Source organism: Bos indicus x Bos taurus, chromosome 7 (genome assembly GCF_003369695.1).
Source record: "Bos indicus x Bos taurus breed Angus x Brahman F1 hybrid chromosome 7, Bos_hybrid_MaternalHap_v2.0, whole genome shotgun sequence".
Classification (NCBI taxonomy): domain Eukaryota; kingdom Metazoa; phylum Chordata; class Mammalia; order Artiodactyla; family Bovidae; genus Bos; species Bos indicus x Bos taurus.
Genome location: NC_040082.1, coordinates 71,787,504 through 71,800,589, shown reverse-complemented (window position 1 = coordinate 71,800,589; position 13,086 = coordinate 71,787,504). Strand labels below are relative to the sequence as shown.

Sequence of the window (13,086 nt, the reverse complement as noted above, 5' to 3'; positions counted from 1 at the left end):
CTCCCTGTCCATCACCAACTCCCGGAGTTCACTCAAACTCATGTCCATCGAGTCGGTGATGCCAACCAGCCATCTCATCCTCTGTTGTCCCCTTCTCTTCCTGCCCCTAGTCCCTCTCAGCATCAGGGTCTTTTCCAATGAGTCAACTCTTCGCATGAGGTGGCCAAAGTATTGGAGTTTCAGCCTTAGCATCAGTCCTTCCAATGAACACCCAGGACTGATCCCCTTTAGAATGGACTGATTGGACCTCCTTGCAGTCCAAGGAACTCTCAAGAGTCTTCTCCAACACCACAGTTCAAAAGCATCAATTCTTCGGTGCTCAGCTGTCTTCACAGTCCAACTCTCACATTCATACATGACCACTGGAAAAACCATAGCCTTGACTAGACAGACCTTTGTTGGCAAAGTGATGTCTCTGCTTTTGAATAAGCTATCTAGGTTGGTCATAACTTTCCTTCTAAGGAGTAAGCATCTTTTAATTTCATGGCTGCAATCACTATCTGCAGTGATTTTGGAGCCCCTAAAAATAAAGTCTGACACTGTTTTCACTGTTTCCCATCTACTTGCCATGAAGTGATGGGACCAGAGGCCATGATCTTCGTTTTCTGAATGTTGAGCTTTAAGCCAATTTTTTCACTCTCTTCTTTCACCTTCATCAATAGGCTCTTTAGTTCCTCTTCACTTTCTGCCATAAGGGTGGTGTCATCTGCATATCTGAGGTTATTGATATTTCTCCCGGCAATCTTGATTCCAGCTTGTGCTTCTTCCAGCCCAGCGTTTCTCATGATGTACTCTGCATATAAGTTAAAGAAGCAGGGTGACAATATACAGCCTTGACGTATTCCTTTTCCTATTTGGAACCAGTCTGTTGTTCCATGTCCAGTTCTAACTGTTGCTTCCTGACCTGCATATAGGTTTCTCAAGAGGCAGGTCAGGTGGTTTGGTATTCCCATCTCTTTCAGAATTTTCCACAGTTTATTGTGATCCACACAGTCAAAGGCTTGGCATAGTTAATAAAGCAGAAATAGATGTTTTTCTGGAACGCTCTTGCTTTTTTGATGATCTAGCAGATGTTGGCAATTTGATCTCTGGTTCCTCTGCCTTTTCTAAAACCAGCTTGAACATCTGGAAGTTCACAGTTCATGTATTGCTGAAGCCTGGCTTGGAGAATTTTGAGCATTACTTTACTAGCGTGTGAGATGAGTGCAATTGTGTGGTAGTTTGAGCATTCTTTGGCATTGCCTTTCTTTGGGATTGGAATGAAAACTGACCTTTTCCAGTCCTGTGGCCACTGCTGAGTTTTCCAGATTTGCTGGCATATTGAGTGCAGCACTTTTGCAGCATCATCTTTCAGGATTTGAAAGAGCTCAACTGGAATTCCATCACCTCCACTAGCTTTGTTCGTAGTGATGCTTTCTAAGGCCCACTTGACTTCACATTCCAGGATGTCTGGCTCTAGGTCAGTGATCACACCATCGTGATTATCTGGGTCGTGAAGATCTTTTTTGTACAGTTCTTCTGTGTATTCTTGCCACCTCTTCGTAATATCTTTTGCTTCTGTTGGGTCCATCCCATTTCTGTCCTTTATCGAGCCCATCTTTGCATGAAATGTTCCCTTGGTATCTCTAATTTTCTTGAAGAGATCTCTGGTCTTTCCCGTTCTGTTGTTTTCCTCTATTTCTTTGCATTGATTGCTGAGGAAGGCTTTCTTATCTCTTCTTGCTATTCTTTGGAACTCTGCATTCAAATGCTTGTATCTTTCCTTTTCTCCTTTGCTTTTCACTTCTCTTCTTTTCACAGCTATTTGTAAGGCCTCCCCAGACAGCCATTTTGCTTTTTTGCATTTCTTTTCCATGGGGATGGTCTTGATCCCTGTCTCCTGTACAGTGTCACGAACCTCATTCCATAGTTCATCAGGCACTCTATCTATCAGGTCTAGGCCCTTAAATCTATTTCTCACTTCCACTGTATAATCATAAGGGATTTGATTTAGGTCATACCTGAATGGTCTAGTGGTTTTCCCTACTTTCTTCAATTTAAGTCTGAATTTGGCAATAAGGAGTTCATGATCTGAGCCATAGTCAGCTCCTGGTCTTGTTTTTGTTGACTGTATAGAGCTTCTCCATCTTTGGCTGCAAAGAATATAATCAATCTGATTTCGGTGTTGACCATCTGGTGATGTCCATGTGTAGAGTCTTCTCCTATGTTGTTGGAATAGGGTGTTTGTTATGACCAGTGCATTTTCTTGGCAAAACCCTATTAGTCTTTGCCCTGCTTCATTCCGTATTCCAAGGCCAAATTTGCCTGTTACTCCAGGTGTTTCTTGACTTCCTACTTTTGCTTTCCAGTCCCCTATAATGAAAAGGACATCTTTTTTGGGTGTTAGCTCTAGAAGGTCTTGTAGGTCTTCATAGAACTGTTCAACTTCAGCTTCTTTAGCGTTACTGGTTGGGGCATAGGCTTGGATTACCGTGATATTGAATAGTTATATATAATTATAAATATAATTGAAAGACTTTTCTGTACACCTGAAGCTAACACAACATTGTAAATCAACTATACTTCAATTTAAAAGAAGTTTCAGTTGTTCATTTCTCCATCAAACTTACTCTGAGGATGACATCTCTCTGTCCATCTACTTCATGGACCCAGGTGGCCACCTCAAATGAGCACCCTAGGAAACCTATTTGTTAATTCAAATCATCTTCCAAATCTGGCAGGTGTTCTTCTGCTGGGCATCACATGTCCTATGCACCCCATATGGTCATCCTGTTAACAGGCCAGCTTTCCATTGCTCTCTGCCTGGCCATATGGCCAGGCCATTGGACCCTGCCTGTGAGTCAGTAAAAACCCAAATATAGGGTCTTTTTACTATTGTTAAGTCCTTCCACCACTGCTAGGAAAAATGCAAATCAGCCCCCTGAGTTGACTTGCTTTGATTTTCTTCTATCAGAGTGGTAGCCTGCCAAAGAGGAAGGTGTCCACTCACTGTGGAGCTTCTGCCCGCAAACCAAACGGCTCTTTGTTGGCCGTGGAGGGCAGCTCATAGGGCACTGCCCAAGTAGCCTGTAGCCAGAAGATCCAGCAGCTCTTTTTTTTTTTTTTTTCAAATTTCAAACTTTTTACTTTGTATCGGGGTATAGCCGATTAACAACGTTGTGGTAGTTTCAGGTCAACAGTGAGGGGACTCCACCACACATGTACATGGATCCAGGCTTCCCTGGTGGCTCGGTAGAGAATCCACTGCAATGCAGAAGTCACTGGAAATGCAGGTTCGATCCCTGGGTAGGGAAGATCCCCTGGAGGAGGAAATGGCAACCTGCTCCAATATTCTTGCCTGAAAAATCCCATGGACAGAGGAGTCTGGTGGGCTACAGTCCATAAACAGACAGATGTAGACAGGACTGAAGTGACTTGCAACTTAGCAGACATGCATACATGTATCCATTCTCTCCCAAAGCCCCCTCCTATCCAGGCTGGCACATAGCATTGAGCAGAGTTCCATGTGCTATATACTAGGTCCTTGTTGATTATCTATTTTGAATACAGCACTGTGACATAACCTCCCCAAACTTCCTAACCACCCCTTTCCCCAGGCAACCATAAGTTTGTTTTCTAAGCCTATGAGTCTCTTTCTGCTTTGTAAGTTCATTTGCATCATTTCTTTTTAGATTCCACATAAGAGAGGTCTACAATATTTCTCCTTCTCTGTCTGACTTACTTCATTCAGTATCACTCTCTCTAGGTCCATCCATTTTGCTGCAAATGACATTATTTCCTTCTTTTTAATGGCCGAGTAATATTCCATTGTATATATTTACCACACCTTCTTTATCCATCTGTCTGTTGATGGACATTTAGGTTGCTTCCATGTCTTGGTTATTGTAAGAAAGTGCTGCAATGAACACTGGGGGGCATGTATCCTTTCTGATCATATTTTTCTCCAGATATATGCCCAGAAGTGGGGCTGCAGGGTCATATGGTGGCTCTATTTTTAGTTTGTTAAGGAACCTCCATACTGTTCTCCACAGTGGCCGTGCACTAAGTCGCTCAGTTGTGTCCAACTCTTTGTGACCGCATGGACTGTAGCCCGCCAGGCTCCTCTGTCCATGGATTCTCCAGACAAGAATACTGGAGTGGGTTGTCACTCCCTCCTCTAGGGAATCTTCCCGACCCGAGGATTAAATCCACATCTCTTTTATCTCCTGCATTAGCAGGCAGGTTCTTTACCATTAGCACCACCTGGTACATAATGGCTGTCCCAATTTACATTCCTGCCAACAGTGTAGGAAGGTTCCCTTCATCTGTTGTTTGAGAATTTTTTGATGATGATCCAGCAGCTCTTTAGGTGGTTCCGAGTCAGCCCTAGAGGAAAAGAGTAAGTATCACCTGGCATTCTGTGGCATGTTCCTGTACGAAACACTTCCATTGTATGACGGAACACTCCTGGGCATTGCCTTCCCCATTAGAGTATTTCTCCATCATCACCCAAGGCATAATGAGTGTTTCAGGTTCAAGGTCATTTGATGTCTCCCAGTCATAGGGGAAATCTCAAAGCCCAATAGCAAGCTGTGTGTGTGTGCTTAGAGGCTCAGTCGTGTCCAAGTCTTTCAGTAATAATTTTCTCTCAAATGTGAATGTTCTGGTCCCAAATCCCAGAAGTTGCCACTAGGTGGCACTCACAGGCTTTTGCTATAAACGCCAGTCTCCTCTGCACACTGGGCTTTGGAATTGCAAATCAACAACCTGTGTGGGCTCAGGCACTCTCACAGGTTCCCATTTAATGTTTCCAATCCATATTGGAAGAAGGGTAGATTTCCATGCCTCCTGTTTTACAATGCTGGTAGGGGAAGCCTTCCCCAGTCAGACACAGTATCCATCCTCACAATACATTCAGGTAAAGAAGACGCAACCACTTCATACAGTCTTGATGTGGGTTCAATCCCTGGGTCAGGAAGATTCCCACTCCAGTGTTCTTGCCTGGGGAAATCCCATGGACAGAGGAGCCTGGCGGGCTATAGTCCATGGGGTCACAGAGTCGGAGGCGATTGAGTGACTAAACAACAAAGTAGACGCAACCACTTCATACAGTCTGTTCATGCCTTAGATTTTCATCCAGACTTTCACCTTTATCCCGTTTATCCTCCCAGTTTAGCTATAGCACTGTTAGGACTTCACATACAGATTTTGGAATCACAGTGCACGGGGCTCCCATATCAAGGAGTCCCAGAAAAGTCTCTTCTCCATCCTCTGACCATTTTACTCACTCAAGTTCGGATGGCCTTGGGTCTCCAGCAGGGGTCAGTTCTTATCTTGATTATATTGCAGGGCCATTGCCCCAGATAATTGGAGGCCTCTAGCCATCTTTGTCTTCCAGCTTTAAAAATTCCTCCACAAAGAATAAATAAAGCAAACTTATTTAGGGCCCTTCACTATCAGAGCTTGTATGCACTTCAGCAGCACATACACTAAAATTGGAATGATACAGAGAAGATTAGCATGGCCCCTGTGCAAGAATGACGTGCAAATTTGTAAAGCGTTCCAAGTTTAAAAATATATATAACTTCAATTCTCCAGGCAAGAATACTGGAGTGGGCTGCCATGCCATCCCTCCATGGGATCTTCCCAACCCAGGGATCGAACCCCCATTTCTTACGTCTCCTGCATTGGCAGGTGGGTTCTTTACCACTAGCGCCATCTGGGAAGCCCATAATATAACATATATAATATATACATATCCTCACTGTGGTTCCAGTATCATTTCTCCCTTCGATAGTGGCCCTGATACTAGTGCCTGTAGCTCAGACCAGCTGTAATCCAAGCTTGGCCCAGTCTCAGGATCTGCAACACTCTTTTGCTTTCATTTTAGCAATTACAGATAGTAACCAAGGCAGAATGTTTTTTGTTTTTTTTTTTTTGCTTATTTCTTGTTACTTTTGATTTCCTTATGCATCCAGTGAACCAACTCTGTGGGAATGGATTCTTTCATTTCTAAATTCTATTACTGATTTTTTAATATATATTTAACATTTTTACTTACGTATTTTTGGCTGCACTGGGTCTTTGTTGCTGTGCCTGGGCTTTCTCTAGTTGCAGTGAGCAGGGCCTATGCTTTGTCACAGTGTCTGGGCTTCTTGCAGCGGCTTCTCTTGTGGTGGAGCACAGGCTCCAGGACTTGCAGGCTCAGTAGTTAGGGCACATGGGCTCTAAACAGCTGGTTCAATTGTTGTGGAGCACAGGTTTAGCTGCCCTGAGGCATGTGAATACCAGACCACCTGACCTGCCTCCCCAGAAATGTGTATGCAGGTCAAGAAGCAACAGTTAGAACTGGACACGGAACAATGGACTGGTTCCAAATAGGAAAAGGAGTACGTCAAGGCTGTATATTGTCACCCTGCTTCTTTAACTTATATGCAGAGTACATCATGAGAAATGCTGGGCTGGAAGAAGCACAAGCTGGAATCAGGATTGCTGGGAGAAATGTCAATAACCTCAGATATGCAGATGACACCACCCTTATGGCAGAAAGCAAAGAACTAAAGAGCCTCTTGGTGAAAGTGAAAGAGGAGAGTGAAAAAGTTGGCTTAAAGCTCAACATTCAGAAAACAAAGATCATGGCATCTGGTGTCATCACTTCACGGCAAATAGATGGGGAAACAATGGAAAGTGACAGACTTTCTTTTCTTGGACTCCAAAATCACTGCAGATGGTGATTGCAGCCATGAAATTAAAAGGTGCTTGCTCCTTGGAAGGAAAGCTATGACCAACCTAGACAGCATATTAGAAAGCAGAGACATTACTTTGCCAACAAAGTTCTGTCTAGTCAAAGCTACGGTTTTTCCAGTCTTGTATGGATGTGAGAGTTGGACCATAAAGAAAGCTGAGCGCTGAAGAATTGATGCTTTTGAACAGTGGCGTTGGAGATGACTTTTGAGAGTCCCTTGGACTGCAAGGAGATCAAACCAGTCCATCCTGAAGGAGATCAGTCCTGAATATTCATTGGAAGGACTGATGCTGAAGCTGAAGCTCCAATACTTTGGCCACCTGATGTGAAGAACTGATTCATTTGAAAAAACCCTGATGCTGGGAAAGATTAAAGGCGGGAGGAGAAGGGGATGATGGAGGATGAGATGGTTCAGTGGCATCATCGACTCTATGGACATGAGTTTGAGCAAGCTCCAAGAGTTGGTGATGGACAGGGAAGCATGGTCTGCTGCAATCCATGGGGTAGCAAATAGTCAGACACAACTGAGTGACTGAACTGAAATGTCTCTCGCTTCCTGGAACACCAATGCTGGTACCCTTAGATGATAAGACTACGTTTCACATGCCAAGGTCATACTGATTCAATGTATATGTGCTGATCTGATTTTTTTTTTAAACAAAATCCTGAAGGACTGTAACCCTGACTTTGATGTTCTTTGCTCTGACCAGACATAAAACCGTGCTATAAACCATGTTTCTCTGGAGCAGTCCCTCAGAGTAATCTGAGAGGCTGTCTTCTGGGCTGTAGCCCTCAGTTTGGCTCAAATAAAATTCTTTTCTAGTCCTATTATAGACTGTTTATTGTTTTCATCCACACTTCTTTGACTGGATCTTTTGATTTACTAGTTTGTTGAATACATGTTGTTACTCAACCCATCTACTGAGTTCCTTATGTCAACAATGACACATTTCAGGCCCCATATCTCCAGCAGATTCTTTCTAACTGCTTGTTCTTTCTTCATGTTCAGCAGCCTCCTGGGTCTGAGGAAATCCTTACTGGCAGGTCTATGCAGGTGGCTTCACTAGTACCCGTTGTTCCATTTCCTCTTTGCAGTTCCTGCAAGTCTCAGATCCCTGGAGGACCCACAGTCCTACCTGCCTGGTATTAATAAAAGAGGCCCAAGTGAGTGTACTGTCAACTCGGCCCTGATGGTGAACCTACTGTGGGGGAGACTACACCTCAGGGCTGAGGCCTCTCAGGTACATTTTGGCCCCATCATTCTGCATTTTCTCACCCCCTCCCCACGTACCCCCGCCGTGTGTGTGTGTGTGTGTGTGTGCGCGCGCCTGTGTGTGTGTGCTAAATCACTTCAGTCGTGTCTGACTCTTTGCAACCCCATGGACCATAACCCGCCAGGCTCCTCTGTCCATGGGATTCTCCAGGCAAGAATACTGGAGTGAGTTGCCATGCCCTCCTTCAGGGGATCTTCCCCACCCAGGCATCTAACCCACGTCTCTTCAGTACACTGGCAGGCGGGTTTCTTTACAGCTAGCGCCACCTGGGAAGCCCCAGCAGAAGCCGTTTTCTATGAGACGTACTGTGTGATTCACTCCTGCTTCCTCCCTGCTCTCTCACTCCTGTGACTCATGTATTCTGTCTGCAAGCCCTGAGATCACTCAAGGTCAAATGACTGAAACTGAAATGCTTAACTTCATTTTCGCTATTATATATTATATATAATTTTCTGTTACGTAAGTTCAATTCATCTACGTTTACTGATATAACTGATACTTTGTGGTGTCAACTGTCTTGTGCCATGTCATATTCACTCTGCATTGTTTTATTTTTAGGGCTTCCCAGGTGGCTCAGTGGTAAAAAATCAGCCTGCAATGCAGGAGACCCAAGTCTGATTCCTGGGTCGGGAAGATCGCCTGGAGAAGGAAATGGCAACCCACTCCAGGATTCTTGCCTGGAGAATCCCATGGAAAGAACCTGGCAGAGTACAGTCCATGGAGTTACAAAGAGTCAGACACTATTGAAGTGACTGAAACAGCAACAAATTCTCTGTATGATTAGTTTGCTTTTGTTTTTGTATTTCTTTTGGAGGTGAGGAGGTTTGTATTTCCGGTTAATGGTTGTTTTTCGGTTAATTACTTCCATGAGGCCCTCAGGCCTTTGTCCTCATTTAGGTTTCTGCTATTTTATTTGCCAGCTCTGAGTGCCATCCTTGGATGCTGACCTGTTCTCTCTGTGAGAATCTGTGAGCTCACCATGCTTTCCCCAGGCTCTCCCCACCCCCACTGCTCAGTCACTGTCAGCACACACGAGGTTTACACATATTTTCTCCACCCTTTTTCCTATCTTTGTTTTATAGTTTGACCCACAGATGACATATTCCAGGCATCAAGAGGTTTTTGCCAGTTTCTCAAATCATCTCCTTTTTGGATAAATTTCATCCTCAAAGGACCTGTGAGTGGGTATTCCCTGTTTCTGTATTTTTAAAGCTGTTTTTTTCCCTAGCATCTTAATACTTAAAGGATTACTTGTCTGCATATAAAGTTATTGGTTTACACTCTCATACACTGTTTCTTTTAAAAAATATTATTACCTAATTTAATTTATTTATATTTATTTTTATTTTATTTTTGGCTATGCTGGGTCTTTGTTGCTGCTCAGGCTTTTCTCTAGTTGCAGCAAGGGAGGCTACTCTTCATTGCAGCGCTCAGAATTTGGCAAGACAGAATCCCATTCTTTCGAGGTGCCGTCTCCAAGAAGGTACCACAGCTGAGTCTTCAGAGAGCCATTCCACATTTCCATTGAGTCAGCCACTTCTGGATGACAGACTATGTGGTAAGACTATGACAGAGAAGAATAAACCTGCCTGCATATTGGATCTACTCCTGTAGCTGTGACCTCTGCACTGTGTTGCCTGTGCCTGGTCATGCTGGTTCTGAACATCTGTAAAAGAATATTCCTTGCAGCCTGAAATATACATACTAGCTCCTTCTCAATGCTCTGCCTCACAGGCTTTACAAGTATAACATTTTTCCATTCAAATAGAGATAAAAAGTTGTAGAACAGAAAGTAACAACTGTCTTGTTGGAAGATTATATGTGAACAGATCTATGCAGACAGCTGCAAGAACAAAGGATTAAAGAATCAAGAAGTCTGCAACAACCAGTCACACCTCCTCCCCTTTTAGTACAAAAAAAGACTGAATTCTAACTTGGGTAAAATGGTTCTTTGGAACACTAGTCCATCATCTTCTTGGTCTGCTGGCTTCCTGAATAAAGTCTTTATTCCTTGTATCAACACCTTGTCTCTTGATTTATTGGCCAGTCATGCTGGGACTTGGGGCTTCCCTTGTGACTCGAGGTAAAGAATCCAGGAGATTGCTATGCAGGAAACGCGGCTTCAATACCTGGGTCAGGAAGATCCCCTGGAGAAGGAAATGGTAACCCACTCCAGTATTCTTACCTGGGAAATCCCATGGACAGATGAGCCCGGCAAGCTATAGTCCCTGGGGATGTCAAAAAGAGTTGGACACAAATTTTCAACCAAACAATAATATGCAGGGAGGAGTAGGAGCTTGGACTCAGTAACAAGACCAGTTAATGCCATTAGCATGGACCCAATGCTGCGTCTTTGTAATGGAATTAATTTCGTGGTCAGAAGCAACACTGTGCGGAGCACCCTGATAGTGGGTGGATCATCGTGTGAGTCCAGAATGGTGGAGCTAAAAGAAGCATCAGAAGCAAGGAAGACAAATCTAGTCTCAGATCTAGATCAAGTGAAGTCAAAGTGGCAGTCGTTTCAGTCGTGTCCAACTCTTTGCGACCCCATGGACTGTAGCCCACCAGGCTCCTCTGTCCATGGAGTTCTCCAGGCAAGAATAGTGGGGTGGGTAGCCATTTCCTTCTCCAGGGGATCCTCCTGACCCAGGGATCAAACCTGGGTCTGCTGCATTGCAGGCAGACTCTTTACCATCTGAGCCACCAGGGATGCCCAAAGATATGCCAAGGAAGACAAATCTACATTCAGATCTAGATTAAGGGTCTGTGTCTATTTCTGTAAGAGTGAATTTCTTTCCCCTCCATTATGGAAAAGAGAATACAGTCAACCAGAAACCAGGAAAATGGCTACTCTTCCTTCATCAGGGGCTCAGGGCTGGTCTCTGCAGCTGTCATCCAGCTCACTCAGCAGGGGCATGACCCCAATCAGGTGTGGTCAGAAGTCTGTGGTGCTGAACCGTGCACAGACTCCACTGCTGTCACCAAGGCCACTTTGCTCATGGGTCCCCTGAGCCTGTTGTGGCTGGGAAAAGGTTGATGGACACCCACAGGTGTTATTTTGTCCACCTAATTATGAAGAGCCTCCTCTGCATAGATGCCCTTTAGTGGGCATCCACACAGAACACAAAAAACTTCACAGTCTGCTCCCTTCCAAGAGGTCCAAACATATTCTTCTCCAGATGTCCTCATTATTAATTTTCCAATTTTGATCCTCTTAAGACTTTTGACAATCCAGCCAAATAATCAGCCACTGCCCATAAATCATGGTACACCCATTCTTCCAGGCATTTCTCACTCCAGACAAAGTGCACAGCCAGATGTGCTGCCCAGAGGATTTCTCTTCACCTCTGACCCCAATTCAGGAGGGTCAGAGTCAGGAAAAAACAGATTTGAAGATGTTATACAATTGGCTTGGAAGATGGAGAAAGAGGTTCGAAGTCAAATAATGCAGGTGGCTTCTAGAAGCTGGACAAGGCAAGGAAATGGATAAACCCCTAGAGTGTCTAGAAGGAACCCAGCCCTGCTGTCCCCTCGATTTAGCCTGTGAGATTTCTGACCTACAATAGGGCTGTCCGCTTCTGAATGTCAAAAGCTTCTCAAGCAGACCATCTGGAAACCAAGCTCAAGTTCTTTCTCTCTCAGTCAACTGGCCAAGAAGGCTCTCCATGAGGTCACAGGCCTGGACTGATGGCAAGAGGCAAACACAGGAGTTGGCAGCAAAGGAGTCCAAGCCCCCCATGGTGTACCCTATGTGTGCCTTTGGACATGCCCAAGCCCAGTCTCTAGTCTGCTCTGTTGCTGCTGGGTGCACCAAAGGACAATATAAGGACAACAACGCCAAGTTTGTTGTGGGCAGCTCAGGCTGCATCATCACCTGATGTCCCATGGTTAGGCCTTTCCAACCCAAAACCAGAAAATATTTCTCAAAGGGAGAATGGTTCTATATGCAAAGGAGGGGAAGAATTTGCTCTAAAACCCTGAGGTCTGCACTGTAATTCTCCCATCCAAGTACTAACCAGGCCCGACCCTGCTTAGCTTCCGAGATCAGACGAGATCGGGCGCGTTCAGGGTGGTATGGCCGTAGACAGCACTGTAATTCTCTTGGTGCTTTCCAGATGCTCCGCACAGCATTCCTATTTGTCACAGACACAGCGAGTGTCATTGGTTCTGCTGGATCATGAGGCCCAAGTGTTGGGGAAGCTTTTACTGCTGCACAGCCTGCCCTTGTTCTGGTCTCCTCTCAAGGCCAGGTGGCTGGGACTTCCCTGGTGGAGCTAAGACTCCAAGCTCCTAACACAAGGGGTCCAGGTTTGATACCTGGTCAAGGAAATAGATCCCACATGCCTCAACTAAAAGATTCTGCATTCTGCAACTAAAGAGTGCTATGACTGAGACCTGATACAGCCAAATGGATAAATAATAATAATAATATAAAAAACAGGTGGCTTTCCAGGCGGGTCTCGCTGGGTAAGGGATCAGACACAAACATGGTGAGTGTTGTCTCTCCACTATGAAATGACTCACCAAGAACTGTGCCTCTCTTTTTTGGTGGTAGGTTGTGGAAGGTGTGTTTGTCTTTTATCAGAGAAGAGATATATTCCAGACCATTAGACTTCCCAAATGAAGAAGGGGTGGACCCCTGAAATTTTATGAGGTTTTATGAGGTTCATACTACTCACCATATGACTTGCGTGCATCTTATTAAGATATCAAAAGTATCTGCTGTTTCTTGTTTATCAGACCAGTCAACATCACGTCAGTGCAGAGGATCAGCATCAGGTTTTCTAGAACGTCAAGGTGGTCAAGTGGTCTATGGATTATATTACAACTGAGCAGGAGAGCTGACATATCCCTGAGGTAAGACCGAAGGCAAGTTGCTGGTCCCAGTAGGTGAAAAAAAAACACTGTCTTTGGAGAGCCTTACAAATTGGTATAGAGAGAAAGGCATTAGCTAGATCAATAGCTACCAACTGTCAGGAGATGTGCTGAATTGCTCCAGTGACAGGCTCCAGTGACGCCTGGGACAGCAGCTGCAATCTGAGTCACCAGCAGCCAACAGCTGAGTTACGTGGGGATGTGGCATTAAGC

At 44.7% G+C, this 13,086-nt stretch overlaps 1 non-coding gene and 1 pseudogene across 1 annotated transcript; one reads left to right on the top strand and one right to left on the bottom strand.

Moving 5' to 3' along the window:
- The first annotated feature begins 5,448 nt into the window (after window positions 1-5,448).
- On the top strand, window positions 5,449-5,551 carry LOC113896691. Its single transcript, XR_003512070.1, has one exon. It is a non-coding gene; the product is annotated as a U6 spliceosomal RNA (small nuclear RNA).
- A 6,413-nt stretch (window positions 5,552-11,964) lies between these two features.
- Window positions 11,965-12,084, bottom strand: LOC113896775 (annotated as a pseudogene).
- Window positions 12,085-13,086: the final 1,002 nt, after the last annotated feature.